Source organism: Equus caballus, chromosome 22 (assembly GCF_041296265.1).
Source record: "Equus caballus isolate H_3958 breed thoroughbred chromosome 22, TB-T2T, whole genome shotgun sequence".
Taxonomy (NCBI): Eukaryota; Metazoa; Chordata; class Mammalia; order Perissodactyla; family Equidae; genus Equus; species Equus caballus.
In genome coordinates, this window is record NC_091705.1 from 46,170,987 (window position 1) to 46,182,986 (window position 12,000).

General features: G+C 41.6%; 1 long non-coding RNA gene across 1 annotated transcript in view; it reads left to right on the plus strand.

Annotated features, from left to right (window-relative positions):
• Positions 1–2,511: 2,511 nt before the first annotated feature.
• The window catches only part of LOC138920136 (uncharacterized), a 47,183-nt gene continuing 37,694 nt past the window's right edge, over positions 2,512–12,000 (plus strand). Inside the window, exon 1 of the long non-coding RNA XR_011430837.1 lies at positions 2,512–3,123. This is a non-coding gene — a long non-coding RNA (uncharacterized lncRNA). The remainder of the gene's footprint in view (positions 3,124–12,000) is intronic.

Genomic DNA, 12,000 nt, shown 5'->3' on the forward strand with positions numbered 1-12,000 from the left:
AAAGATCAACCTTGTCTCCTGATGCATGCTGGAATGCCCCTTAAAAGCTCTTAGGGGCCCCTCATGAGCACATCTGTGACTCCAGCAGGCCCCTCTCCCAATACACGTTTGTTGAATTTGAATTTGCTGCATATTTCCCTGCCCAGAGCCTCTGTTCAGACTGTGTTCCCTGGTGAACTGACGTTCAGCATTTTTGTTTATTTGTTTGTTCTTTAACAAAAGGTTGTTTTGGTTTGAGATTCAGCAAAAACACACGCTGCATTCGGCTTCCTCTCCATTCAGGATTCAGTAAATTAGTTGTTTTCCAGTCTGCTGAGTTCTTGCCTCAAATGAGCCTCCAACAAGATAATGCATTTGAAAGCCTTTGGAAAAGTACCAGACCCCACGCACATCTGAGATATTGTCATCAGCCCCGCACCCCTGAGCCAGGCTCAGCTCCTAGAGAATGCTGGCCCAGGTGGGGGTCCTTGTGCACAGCTGTGAATAGGGCTTAGGAGGGAAGGGGGCTGCCTTCATGCCCTCCTACAGCCAGCCAGGTCCCCAAAGCCCAGGCCTGCCCTCCCCGCTGACGGCTTGGGGTTTCTCTCTTCTATGGCAGCAGCATCTTGGGGGGAGGGCGACAGGGATGTGAGGGTGAGAATATCCAGGAAGGTAGTGCTCCCTCAAGGAGTGGAATGAGTTCTTACTAACTTCCAACTACTGGGCCGTTTTTGCTTTACTTCAGTCCCCACTGTGGTCCTGAGAGCTCTTGGGATGAGTCCAAGGGGCATTCTTCAGAAAGGAAAACAAAATCCCCAAATTGAAAAGCTCAGAGGCCTGGTTCACATTCACCATTAGCACAATTAGAACATGAGGTGGCCTTGAGCCGAAACTGTGGATTCCTGTTGGCTGTGTGAGAAATTCCACCTGGTTCGGACTCCTTCCCCCTCCTCCTGAATCAATTTAGGAAGTTTCTGCTAACTCCGTAACTGTAGATCTCTTTTTAATGTCTGAGAGTCTTCCTTTCTTCAACGGGTTGGGTAGATTTCTGTGGCATCCATGAGCACGCTTGGTTCAGTGTGGCGATGGCCTGAAACCAGCTTCCTCATCCAGGATTTATTAAGTGCCCCTGAAAAGCTCATTCCTTTTGTGGGGATGCCTTCCCAGCCTGCTGCACTCCCAACCCAGTTTCTGGCCAGGGCAATTTCCAGCAGCCTCGGAGGGGGAGCCAGACCGGCCCTGTGGGAGGCTGGAGGTGTGCTGTGTCCCTGGCACCCAAGGTGACTGGGCTGAGTGAGGCATGCATGCCAAAAAGATCCCCCAGGCCCCCTCAATGCTCACTTTCTTGTACCAACCATAGGGATGTTATTAGCAACCACTAGAATAGGTAACATTTCATAAGCAATTTGCCTCGTGCAAGGCAAATTATCTTATTCCCATCCAGGGGTGTGGAGGACAATGCGTGTGTTGGGGAGGGGGTGGGACTCCCCCCAGGCAGCCCATGCTCTCTTTACATCCCAAGTGCTCTGACCTTGGAGCCCCTCCCCACAGTGCAGGGCCCCGGCAGGTAATCAGCACGTGTGTGTGTTGGTTGATGAAGGGAGGTGAGTCAATAGATGCACGAGACCGGGGATGGCCAGACAGAGAGATGCAGCCACTTTGAGGGGAGATCATCATAGGCCAAATACCCCAGGGAGCTATGTGTATGGCTCCAGGCTCTGGGCCTCAGTTTCCTCATCTGTAAAATGGATGGGTCCTGGACCTCTCTGGCCTCCTGTGACCCAAGAGGCCAGATAGCTGAGTGTGCCACTCACAGGCTTTGGGTCAGCAGAAGTGGGTTCAAATCCTGACTGCCACTTTCATAGCTGGGGCCAATTAGCAAGTCACTTTGCATGGGGACACCAGGGACCTATGAAAGTGTTTCCTAAACAGGGAAAGTGCTCCTTTGCTGCACACTGGAGCCCCAGCCTGTATCAGTTGCACCTGGCCACTCCAGCAAGGAGGGGACACCTACACGAGATCTGTCCTGGTGTGGATGGGCATTTGGACCAGCTGATCCTGGGTCTCCGTGTTTGTGTAACAGCCTGTGTGCTTGCTGGATGCCTCCACATTCTTGACCAGAGACACATTCCTGAAGGGTGGAGGAAAAGGGAAGAACAGGTCCTGAGAAGCAAGCGCAGCCACTGGGCACCGTGGGGCCAGCTTCCCTCCCGTCCCAGCCTGTGCCCCCAGGCGTCCCCGTTCAGCCCAGCTACCAGGATTCACCACCTGAGAAAAGCTGAAAGGCCATTGTTTTCATCTCAGGCCCGCTCAGTCCCCAAGGGCAAAAGGAAAGGGCGACAAAGGAGAACCCGCCCTCAGGGAGTCGGGGTCTTCGCTAGGGCCCCGGCCTCCGCCCTCCGCCCCCGGAGCGCCCTCCTCTCCCAGCCCTGTGGGGCCCTGGCACAGCCCGAGGTGGGGACACGCGCCAGTCTGGCGCGCGGCCCGGGGCATCCTTCTTCCGGGGCAGGCGGCGGGGCGGCGCGTCTTTCCGGTTCCGCGCGGGGGCTGCTGGGAAGACGCCGGAAGAGGCACCAGCCTTGGCACAGGCTCGCTGGTGGCGGCCCGAGGAGGGTCTGTGGGCGCCAGGCCTTGGCCGGACATGGCTGCTCCCTGCTGGCCTACGCGGGGCGCTCACTGCCGAGCCTCGGTCTCCTCGTCTGACACTATGTGGGCGTCTGAACCGGGCCCAGCCGCCTAGGCCGGGCCACCGCGAGAGTCTGGCGCGAGGGTGTCACTTCCCGTGACGAGGGGAGAGTTGGCGTTTTGACAACAGGAGGTGGCCCGGCCGCGGGACCCCTGTTCCCTGTGGGGAGCAGCCGTCCCCGCACCCGCCAAGAGGACCGGGGCAGAGCCCGCCCGCCGCCCGCCACGCCGTCTTGGGAAGGTTCCGAGTGCACCGCGAGGGCCCTGCGCGCCGCCCTCACCTGCAAAGGGGTTTTTTTTTTTTTTGAGTTTTTCCGAAACCGAGCAGTGCGCCCCGCGGGTAGGACGCCTCGGGTGGGAAGGGCCTGGAGCGCACGGCGCTGCCATGGGCCCGCGAGGAAGGCGCTGTTTCCTCCTGTGGATGGACGACGGCCCAGTCCGGTTTCCTCCCTGGCTCCGGTAAGAAAATGTGCTATAAATCAACAGCCCACAGCAGATGGTGGTGATAGCAGAAGGGACAGCGCCGCGCGAGACAGGGCCGGGGGGAGGGCCAGGTGGGGAAGGCTTCCCTCCAGGAAGTGATGTCTGAACTGAGCGTGCAAGGATGAGTGAGTATTAAATGGTGCTGAAGATGGAAGAAATAGTTTCCAGCGGAGGGCACTGCTTGTGCCAAGGCCTTGGGGTGAGAGAGGCCATGATAAGCTAGAGGAGCAGAAAGGAGGCCAGCGTGTCTGGAAAGGAGAGGAGGGTGTAGGGATGAGGGTGAGGTGGGAGTGGTGGGCAGGACACAGGCGGGAGATGTTTTTATTCTGAGAACAGTGGGCGCCTTTGAGGTGTCTCCAGCAAACAAGACAGGTTGAATTCACACCTGTAAGAGAGCCCTCTGGTTGCAGTTCACCAGATGCCTGCCCCTCTCACTTGCGGACGGGGAACGCGAGTCTACACTCAGATTTAGCTGAGATGAATTGAAGTCCCATTGAAGGCCCAAGGTTCAAAAGAGGACCAGTGAGAGCAAACATTTTAGGGGCCACAATTCCCAGGCATCTGACCCTAAAAACCAAGTTCCACCTCTGCTTTCCATCAGGACTCTGCATTCCCATCTCCTGTTGTGCCTGGGTAAGACATGGCTGTGCGGTCCTGCCTGCACCAGCTCTGCCATTTCCTGGCCATGTGACCTTGCCCAGTGACCTAATCACCCTGATCATCAGACCCTTCATGGGTAAAAAGGAGAATACGGTACTGATGTCCACCTGACAGGAGGTTCTGAGGGTCAAAATGGCATCAGTGGTCATGGAAGAACCATGGGTAACGAGTATAAACTTGATAAATATGAAAGACAACTATTTGAAGACACTGGATAAGGACATGCAATAAGAAATTGAAGGGGGCTCAAGCCTTGAAAGAAGGGAAGCACGCTGAGAGAGATCCATGTTTACATGACTTTTCCCCTGAGGACTCTGCCCAGCCATTAGCACAGGGTGGCCAGAATTCCAATGAAAAGCCACAATCTTACTGGCTTGAGTGTGAGAAGATGGAGTTCCGGCTGCCAGAGCAGGTGACAATCATGATGTTGGGGGAAGGAACCACAGTCTGTGTTTAACATCCCCTTAAACTTGGTTTCACCACCGTTTCCAGCCATGATGGAGTGGAGGGACTTGATTTATCTGACTGCCTTAAACAAGTAAGAAAACCAGACAAATGTATAGAAATCAGTGGTTTCCAGAAACTAGAAAACAGGCAGCACAGAGAGTTATCCTTGAGAAAGGAAATGAGTATGGTGAGCCCACGAGTTGCCCCAGGCTACAGTACAGGGAGGAGTGACCCAATCAGAGCCCGGTGGTCTTCCTGAGTTGAAGCTTCAGAGTTGGGGATTCAGGAAGGCCCAGGCCCTGGTGGCTGGAGTTTGCAGGACAGAGACCTGCCCGGAGACAAAGAGATCCAGGGCTCTGCAGAAGGTTTCCTGAGTCTTCAGCCAAGTCCTGCTGAGCACACACACATGAGCAAGCTCCCCATGGCTGGGGAAGAACCACCTGCAGGAGCAGAGGGTACAGTGAACACTCACATGGGACTGGACAGGCCCTGGTCCCATAGGCAGGGAAGTAGAAAGGCTTTGAGAGCTGAGCTACCTTATACACCACCACTCAGGTTCCACACTATCCTCTGAGTGGGATGCGCACTGGGCAAACAGCTCCGCCAAAGTTTGGAAGACCGAAATGACAGAGGAATCACCGCCCACAGAAGGAGAGAAAGAACTTGCAGTGTGAACCTAGCTGAGTAGACTGCCTGTGAAAACAGAAGAAGGACAAGAGAACAGGAGAGGAATGGGGAGGAAGAAAGGGAAAAAAGGAGAAGGAAATCAACCTTCTCCAGAGCATTTTTAACGGGATCCAGTTGTCTTCAATAACAGAAACAACCAAAATGTCCAGGATAAAAATCCAACGTTACTCGGTATACCAAGAACCAGGAAAATCTGACCAAATCTCGAGGGAAAAGGCAGTCAAAAGATGACAACTCTGAGATGACCCAGATGTTGGAGTTATCAGACAAAAACTTAGAAGCAGCTGTTCTAATCATTGTTCCTGAGGTAAAGCTGAAGAGTCTTGAAATGAATGGAAAAATAGAAGTTTTGGCAAAGAAAGACAAGCTATGAGAATCATTAAATGTGATGTGGTATCCTGGAACAGAAAAAGGACATAAGTGTAAAAACTGGTGAAATCTGAGTGAAGTCTGGAGTTTAGGTAATAGTAATGTACCAGTGTTGGCATCTTACTTTTTACAAATCTACCTTGGTATGTGGTAATGTAAGATGTTAACATTAGGGAAAACTGGATGAGGGGTATTTGGAAACACTCCATATTATCTTTGCAAGCTTTCTAAAAAGGTAAAATTTTATAAAAGAAAAAGGTTATTTAAAAAGAATCAAAATTTTCTAACTGAAAAGCAAAGTATATGATACGAAAATTTCACTGGATAGGCTAATAGCAGAATGGAGATTACAGAGGGAAGAGTAAATTTGAAGGTAGATCAATAGGAATTACCTAATTTGAAGAATGAGAGAAAAAAAAGGATTTCAAAAAGTGACTGCCTCAGGGAGTTATTAGACAATATTAAAAGGTGTAACACTCTTATTAAAATCCCTAAAAGAGAAGAGGAGGAGATTGGTGCAGGAAAAAAAATTGTAACCACTTTATTGAGGTATGATTGATATACAAGCCATAGATATTTAATGCATTAAATTATATATTTTTAACAAATTATGAAAAATTATAATTTAAAAATAAATTATAGATAATTGATGTGTTTGGAGCTAAGAATACACCCATGACGTTATCATCACTATCAAGGCCATGGCCTTATCCATCACCTCCAAAAGTTTCTTCCTGCCTCTTTATTTTTTTCTCTTTTTCTGATAAGAGCACTTAACATAAGATCCACCCTCTTAGCTAGTTTTTAAAGTATACAATACAGTGTTGTTAATCATTAATCATAGGCCCTGTGTTTTGCAGTAAATCTCTAGAACTTATTTTGAATGTCCCAAACATTCACAGTTTCCACCAGGATCCAAAAACAATTTTTTGAAAGAATAATGGCTAACCCTTCCCAAATATGTCAAAAGACATAAATTTATAGGTTCAGGAGGCTTAGAGAACTCAAAACAGGATAAACTCAAAGAAAACCACACCCAGACACATCAGAATCAAATTCCTGAAAACTAAAGATAAAGAAAAATATTGAAAGCAGCCAAAGAAAAATGACATTTTACATGGAGGGAAACAATGACTGAAGATTTTTCATCAGAAACAATGGTGGTCAAAAGACAGGAAAACAAAACAACATCTTTAAAGTATGCAACAAAAGAACTGTCAACTCAGGATTCTAAGTCCAGCAAAAATATTTTTCAAGAATGAAGGCAAAATAAAGACATATGTCTTCTGAGTATTCAGAAGAAGAAAAAACCAAAATAATTCATCACCAGCAGATCTGCTCTAAAAGAAATATAAAAGAATGTTCTCCAAACAAAAAGGAAATGATACCAGAATAAAACTTGGAATATAGGGAATGAAGGAAAAACAACAGAAAAGGCAAATGTCTGGGCACGTGTAATGGACTACTTTTCTTCTGTTAAGTACTTTATTAAAATATGTATAACTTTAAAAAGCAAATGTGATAACATTGTTGGGGAGGTTCAGTGTATGTGGCTGTAATACATATGACAACTATAACATACAGAAGTTAACATACAGAAGGTAAAGATACTTATGTGATTATAAGACTTCTATATTTTACGTGCAGTGGTAAAATGTTAACTCTAAATAGATTGTGAAAGGTTAGGTATGTATATTATCCCTAAAGCAACAACTAAAAAGTAATGCAAAGTGATATAGCCAAAAAGCCAGTAGACAGAATAAATGGAATACTAAAAAAATTCAAATAATTGAAAGAAGGCAGAAAAGAGAATAGAGAAAATAATGAGAAAGAAAAATAAGAAAATGGTAGACCTAAATTCAACTATAGCAATAATTGCATTAAATCTGAATGGTCTAAACACAGCAATTAAAAACAGATATTACCACACTGGATTGAAAAAGAAAAAAGAACCTAATTAGATGCTGTCTGTGAGAAATGCACCTTAAATATAGTTATATAGGGACCAACAACAAACTGGCCCACAGACCAAATCCAGCCCATGGCTTGTTTTAAAGAATAGTTTTTGCAATTTTTAAGGGTTACAAAGAAAAGGAGGAGAAGGAAGAGGAGACAGAGACCATATATGGCCACAAAGCCTAAAATATTTAATTACTGGCCCTTTATAGAAAAAGTTTGCTGGCTCCTCATATTGATGGGCTGAAAGTAAAAGGACAGAAAAAGAAGTGGCTATGTTAATATCAGACAGGACTTCAGAACAAAGAAAACTACTAGGTATAAACAGGACCACTACATAATGATAAAAGAATCAATTCACCAAGAAGACATAGCAGTCCTAAACATGGATGCCCCCAATGACAGACTACCAAACTACACAAGACAAAAACTGATTGAGCTGAAAGGAGAAATAGACAAATCCACAATTATATTTGGAGATGTCATCATTTCTTTCTCAATAATCGGTAGAATAAATAGAAAATCAGCAAGAATGGAAAACCTGAACAACACTATCAACTTGACCTAGTTGACATTTACAGGTTACTCCAGCCAATGGTAACAGAATACTTATCTTTTCAAGTGCAAAGGGACAATCACCGAAATAAATCATATTCTGGGCCATTAAAAAGTTAACAACCTTAAAGGAATTAAAATTATGCAATTTATATGCGTTGGCTATAATGGATTTAAAATAGAAATCGATAATAGATCTGGAAAATCCACAATAATTTGGAAATTAAACAACCATCTCTAAATAACCCATGGATCCAAGAGGAAGTATCCAATAAATAATCTAAGATTCTACATTGGAAAGTAGAAAAAGAGCAAATTAAACTCAAAGCAGAAGGAAAGAAACAATAAAGGTAAGAGCAGAAATTAGTCTAATTAAAACAGAAAAATAGAGGAGATAAATGAAACCAAAAGTTAGTTGTTTGAAATAACTTTTCAAATAAAGATCAAAAAAATTATCTTTTCAAATAAAGATCAATACACTTGATAACACTAGGCAGACTGACCAAAATAAGAAGAAAGAAGATATAAATATCAGAAATGAAAGATGGGATGTCACTACAGATATTAAGGTGATCTCTCTGTGCCATAAATTCAGTAATTTAGATGAAGCAGAGAAATTAATTGAAAGGCCCAAAACACCAAAACTCAAGATATAATCTAAATATGCCTATATCTACTAAATAAGTTGGATTGTTAGTTTAAAATTTTCTAACAAAACTCCAGGCCTAGATTATTTCAAAAGCAAGTTCTACCAAACATTTAATGAAGTAATAATACCAGTTCTACCCAAGCTCTTCCAGAAAATAGAAGAGGTGAGAACACTTTGCAGCTCATTTTATGAGGCCAGCATTGCCCTGATATCAAAACCAAAGACATTAGAAGAAAAGAAAACTAAAGATAAATATACCTCATGAGTATATACACAAAATCATCAACGAAATATTTGTAAATCAAATCTGGCAGTATATAAAAAGGTAATGCATCATTAGCAAATGGAATTTATCCTGGGAATACAAGACTGGTTGAACATTAGAAAATAAATCAATGTAATTTATCAGATTGACAGACTAAAGAAGGAAACATCATATGATCATGAGAAAAATGTACTTGACAAAATTCAACATCCACTTATGATAAAAATTCTCAGCAAATAGTGAGCAGTAGGGTCCTTCCTTAACCTAGTAGAGGGCATCTACAAGAAAACTATGGCTAGCATCATTCCTAATGGTGAAAGACTGAAGATTTTTCCTCTAAGATCAGGAACAAGGCAAGGGTGTCTACTCACCATTTCTATTCACTGTCAGACTCAAATTCCTAATAAGTGTAATAATAAAGCAAGAAAAAGAAGTAGAAAGCATTGACAAGGAGTAAATAAAACTATCTTTATTCACAGATGACTTGTTTGGCTACATAGAAAATTCTAAAATACATTGGAATCTACAAAAAAAGTCCCTAAAATATAAAATTATTTTAGTAGAGTAACAGGATGCAAGGCCAATATACAAAAATCAGTTATATTTTTACATATCAGCAGTGAACATTTAAAATATAAATTTTAAAAATCAGTGCCACACCCTTGTTCTTAGCATTATTCACAGTAGCCAAAGGTGAAAGCAACCCAAGTGTCCATCAACAGATGAATGGGTAAATAACATCATATTCAATGATAAAAGACTGCAAAATTTTCTTCTAAGATTATGAACAAGGCAAAGATGTCCAGTTTTGCCAGTCCTAATCAACATAGTCCTGGAAGTTCTAGCCAGAGCAATTAGGAAAGAAAGAGAAAGAAAAGGCATCCAAATTGGAAAGGAAGAAGTCAAATTATCTTTGTTCATAGATGATATGATCTTATATGTAGAAAATCCTAAACACTCCACAAAACAATTGTTAGAACTAATAAATGAATTTATAAAATATGAATTAAGTGAATTCATATAAAGTCAACCAAAAAAATCAGTTGCATTTCTACACACTAAGAATGAACAGTGATTTTTTGGATATGACACTAAAGGCAGTGATTTTTTGGATATGACACTAAAGGCACATGCAACAAAAGGAAAAATAGATAAAATGGATTTCATGAAAGTTTTAGTACTTTGTACATCAAAAGACACTATCGACAGAGTAAAAAGACAGCCCATAGAATGGCAGAAAAATACTTGTAAATCATATATCTGGTGAGGGATTAATATCTAGATTATCTGGAGAACTCCTGAAACTAAACAACAACAACAAAAACAACCCGATTCCAAAATGGGCAAAGGACTTGAATAGACATTTCTCCAAAGAAGATATACAAATGGCCAATAAGCACATGAAAAGATGCTTAACATCGTTAATCATTAGGGAAATGGAAATCAGAACTACAGTGAGATACTACCCAACACCCATTAGGATGGCTACTATGAAAAAAACAAAGTAAAACTGTTGGTACAAATGCAGAGAAATTGGAACTCTTGTGCACTGTCAGTTGGGAATCTAAAATGATACAGCCTCTGTGGAAAACAGTATGGTAGTTCCTAAAAAAATTAAAAATAGAATTACCATATGATCCAGCAATTCTACTTCTAGGTATGTACCCCAAAGAATTGAAACCAGGATCTCAAAAATATATTTGTATATCCATGTTCATAGCAGCAGCATTCACAAAATGTGGAAGCAACCCAAGTGTCTATCAATGGATGAATAGATAAGCAAAATGTGGTATATACATAAAATGGAATGTAGTTCAGCTTTAAAAAGGAAGGAAATTCTGACACATGCTACAACATGGATGAATCTTGAGGACATCATTCTAAATGAAATGAGGCAGTCACAAAAAGACAAATACTGTATGATTCCATTTATATATGAGGTACTTAGCATAGTCAAAATCATAGAGACTAGAATGGTGGTTGCCAGGGGCTGGAGGAAAGGGAAGAATGAGGAGTTAGTGTTTAATGGGGATAGAGTTTCAATTTTACAAGATAAAAGAAGTTCTGGAAATGGATGGTGGCGATGGTAGTGTGTTAAGAATGTATTTAATGCCACTGAACTGTACACTTAAAAATGATCAGATAGTAAATTTTATGTTTGTGTATTTTACCACAATAAAAAAAATTGGGGAAAAAAAGGAATGCATATTATAATCCCTGCAACAAGCATCAGAAACAAAGTGTAAAGATGCATATTTTAAAAGATAATAAGGAATTAAAGTGGAACATTAGAAATACTAAAAGTTTTCTGTTAACCCAATAGAAGGCAAAAAAAAACAGAAGCAAAAAAAAGACATTGAAAGAACAGCAAAATGATAGGCATAAATTCAGCTTTATCAATCACTGTATTAAAATTCAAATGGACTAAACATTCCAATTAACAGGTAAATATTGTCCAATTAGTTTTAAAAATGCAAGATCCAGTTACATGTCATCTGCAAGAAACAGAAAAAACATGAAAACATGGGTTAAAACTAAAAGGATAGAAAAAAATATACCATACAAACAACAAACACAATTAAGTTGGTATAGTTACATTAATATCACACAAAGTAGACTATAAGAAAAGAAATATTACCAGAGATAAAAAACATTTCATCATGAAAAACATTTCACAATCCATCAGGAAAACATAACAATCATAATGTATATGCATCTAATACCAAAGCTTCAAAATGCATGAAGTAAAAACTTGATAGAACCAAAAGGATAGAAAAATCCACAATCATAGATGGATTTTAACACTCCTCTCTGAAACTGATGTAAAATCAGACCCCAAAAGTCAGTAAACATACAAAAGATTCCAACAACATTATCAACCACCTTTCTTTATTGACATTTACAGAACACAACACCCAGTAACTACAGAATATACATTCTTTCACATAAACATGGAATGTACATCAAGATAGACCATATGCTGGGCCATAAAATCTCTCAATAAATGTCAAAAGATTGAAAACTTACAGAGATTTTTTTCCTTCCTATGAACACAATGGACTTAAATTAGAAGTCAATAAAAAAAGCTATATAGAAAAAACTCCCAAATATTTGGAAATTAAGCAACACATGTTTAAATAACATGTAGGTCAAAGATGAAATGACAAAGAAAATTTTTTAAATACTTCAAACTGAATGATAATGAAAATTCAACATATCAAAATTTGTCAGATGTAGTTGAAGCAGTCCTTAAAGGGATATTTAT